Source organism: Crocodylus porosus, unplaced genomic scaffold (assembly GCF_001723895.1).
Source record: "Crocodylus porosus isolate Cpor-Errol unplaced genomic scaffold, CroPor_comp1, whole genome shotgun sequence".
In the NCBI taxonomy this organism is placed as follows: domain Eukaryota; kingdom Metazoa; phylum Chordata; order Crocodylia; family Crocodylidae; genus Crocodylus; species Crocodylus porosus.
This window is the reverse complement of record NW_017728916.1, coordinates 6,371,759-6,374,903: the sequence shown is the minus strand read 5'-3', so window position 1 is coordinate 6,374,903 and position 3,145 is coordinate 6,371,759. Positions and strand designations below refer to the sequence as shown.

Genomic DNA, 3,145 nt, shown 5'->3' with positions numbered 1-3,145 from the left:
CTGGGGCGGGGTTGCGCCTGCGTAATGCGGGGCCTGGGGCCAGGGGAGGTGAGATCGCACCTGCGCAGTGAGAGGCCCGAGGGGCCACCGGGGTGGGGCACGCCTGCGCACACAGGACGAGCTGGCCGGGCGCGCTTGCGCAGTGCGGAGTCGAGGAGGGCGCTGGGGCGGGGCCACACCTGCGCACACAGGGCGAGCGCGCCGGGCGCGCCTGCGCAGTGCGGAATCGGGGATGGGGGGCGCCAGGAGGGGCTGCGCCTGCGCGCACAACATGAGTGGGCCAGCCGCGCCTGCGCAGTGTGGGGTTGGGGGGTGCCGGGTCGGGGCCGCGCCTGCGCACGCAGGCCGGGTGCGCCTGCGCAGTGTGGGGCTTGGGGGCGGTCCCCGAAGTCGGTGGCAGCAGCCGGGCGCAGCGCGAAGAGCCGCGGGCAAATGTGAGCGTGGCCCCGCCCCCTTCCCGGCCAGGCCCGGCCCCGCGGGCGGCTGTTTCCCTTCCTCGGCGCCGCCGCCCGACTCCTAGGCCCGGCCCGCTGGCGCCTCCCCGTGGGGTGTGCAGCCGCCCGGCCCCGGCGCGACTGCTGCAGTGCAGGCCCGGTGGAGCTGGGGGAGCGCGGGGGTGCCGGGGTCGTCTCGGACGCAGCCAGGGTCTGGCTCCGTAGGGCTGGGCTGGGCTGGGCTGGGCTGGGGTCGTGGGGCAGCTCCTCCTCGGGCAGGGCCGCGTTGGAGGCTCCACGGGCGCCTCCCGCTGGAGCCTCCTGTGCCTGCCCGGCCCCATGGCCGGGCGCAGACGTTGCGAGCCGCCCCGCGCGGAGCACGTGGGGAGGCCGGGCGGGGCCGAGGAATCTGCGAGTCCCTCCGACGGTCCGGCTGCCCCGGGCCCGGCGTGTCCCAGCGGCCCCTCCCAGATCATTGCTTTGCAAAACTCATTCCAGCTTTGCATAAAACTGACTCTTGTCTCGACTCTGATGCTTCTCAGCTTGTCTCGCTTGCCTGTCGTTCATGTCAGCTAGCACGTGCCCGTGTGAACTTCCTTTGGGAAGTTTCTAGGCTGTTTGGTTTCTTAGTAGCTGTGTGCACAGCATGAACTTGAGTTGTAAGTGGAGAGAGAAAGAAAGACAGGATAAATGTAATAGCTTCCTGAAGAGCAGCATAGAGGGTGATCCCAAGAAAGCAGGTTGCAAGGTTGTTTGGCCAAGCGGTTTCTGAATATACAGCCCCCAATGTGCCTTGCTCATAAGATGTTTTAAGGTCTCCCAGCATTTTGATGCTTTATTTGGAAGTCTGTAGAAGCTGTAGCAATGCTGGGTACGTAGAGGCATAGCCAGGTGATGGGCACAGTGAGAGAAGGGGATGGGATGGGAGTGGGTGAAGGGAGAAAGGGTTTTATGACACAGCTGTACAGTAACAAACGGTGCATACAGGGGTCTTAGCAAAGAAGAAGGAGCTCCGTCATCAGCAGACATTTGACAGGGGCTCAAGAGGCAGCACATCAGGTGAATTGAAAGTGGTGGTTGCCACTAATTTCAATGGGGAACTTGTACCCAGAACCACAGGCAAAACTTGGCTAATTTAGGGCCCATTTAGGCATCCTGAGGCCTGCTATTTGCTATGGGTCAGTTCCCCGCTGGGGGGGGGGGAGGTGCCAGCTTCTCATTGGCACCTGCTGGATGCTTTTCTTCCCACCCCAGAGCCTGGCTGGTGTCTGCAGCCGGTCAGGACAGGCCGCAAGGCACGTGACCTCTGGCAGCACTGGGAGTGGAGGAAGTGGCTTCCAGGGCTCAGAGGGCCTGCACTGGAAGTAGGGATCCTTCTCCTGTTTGAGGAGGGTCTAGGCATAGTGGTGCTATGTTTGTTATGGGTATCTTCTGTGCTTCTGGGTGTTGCTAGTTGTCCCTGCCCCTGCTTTCTGCTACATGAGTACATGAGTCTGCGTGTTTTTAATCCTTTCTCAGAGGCATTGGGTGTTGGCTGCAGCCAAGGCCGGGGACTTTGACTGGGGTGTGCCAATGCTTCTGCTGGGACCAAAGGTGGAGGCTCCTGGTTAGAGGGTTCTTGCCCCTCTGCTCAGGGTCAGACTGATACCGTATTTGGGGTCAAGAAGGAATTTTACCCCATGGTCAGACTGGGATGGATGGGGGAGCGTGCCTTCCTCTGAAGCAGTGGCAGGCCTCTACTCACAACCTCTTGAGCATATATTAACAACATGTCATAGAAGCAGGATGTTGGCTACCATGGTTCCCCTGCTTTACCTGTGACAGGTTGGTTTGTTAGGTCTGTGTTGTGCAGGATTGATGGTAGTCTTATGTAGTTTAGATTATGGCTATATGGGATGTTTGGATGGGGCTGATCATGCCTTAAGACTAGACATGATGTCTGCAGGTCCCTTCCAGCCCTGCTGCTCTGGTTTTTCATAACCTTTCATGTCTTTATGTCCCACCAAGTTGACAAGAACCATGGTGGTTCAAGGCAGACCTCAGAGCTATAGGAAATGCTTGGTTAGAAAGAGCAATGGGCATGATGGAAGGAACGTTGGAGCAGGATGGGGCATCTGAGTGTTTGCAGGATGTGGGGGTTTGCAGTGCTGCATTGGGGAGTTGCCTGGGAACAGTTAGTGCAGTGAGAGATGAGTTCAGAGCACAGACAAAGTTCTCACATGTCCTACTATGGTTGGCTCCCCCTGGAAAATGGTCCCTACTACTTCTGTGCTCCTTCCTGCACTGTTACAGCATCATTTTCAAAGCTCAAGTCTGCTTCTGTCTGTGGAGGGAAGGATCAAGGTTGCACTGAGCAGGCAGAGAAGGACAAGGTGCTGTGATTAGGTGGAGTCAAAGTGCATTTTCCCAGCATGGCAGCCTTTCTCAAGTAACCAAGACAATTTTAACTTCCTATATTGTTAAACTTGCAGTTAATAACAATTCGGCTGTTTTAGAACCTCTTGTCCGACGATCTTCATGGTTTCATAGTTGGTAGGGTCAGAAGGGACCTGAGCAGATCATCAAGTCCGACCCCCCTGCCATGGTAGGAAGAGTACTGTGGTCAAATGACTCTGGCAAGGTGTTCATCTAGCCTCCTCTTAAAGACCCCCAGGGTAGGAGCCAGCACCACTTCTCTTGGAAGCTGGTTCCAGATCCTAGCTGCCCTGACC

At 58.0% G+C, this 3,145-nt stretch overlaps 1 protein-coding gene across 2 annotated transcripts in view; it reads left to right on the top strand.

The window, feature by feature from the left end:
* LOC109310961 (rho-related GTP-binding protein RhoG-like) overlaps positions 1–3,145 on the top strand; it is a 16,705-nt gene that overhangs the window by 1,336 nt on the left and 12,224 nt on the right. Inside the window, exon 1 of one of the 2 annotated variants that reach the window (XM_019536349.1) lies at positions 357–434. The exons of the other annotated variant lie outside the window; for it this stretch is intronic. The gene's annotated coding sequence lies outside the window, so the exon portion shown is untranslated. Of the gene's footprint in view, positions 1–356; positions 435–3,145 lie in introns of those variants that run through there. 2 annotated transcript variants of the gene reach the window in all.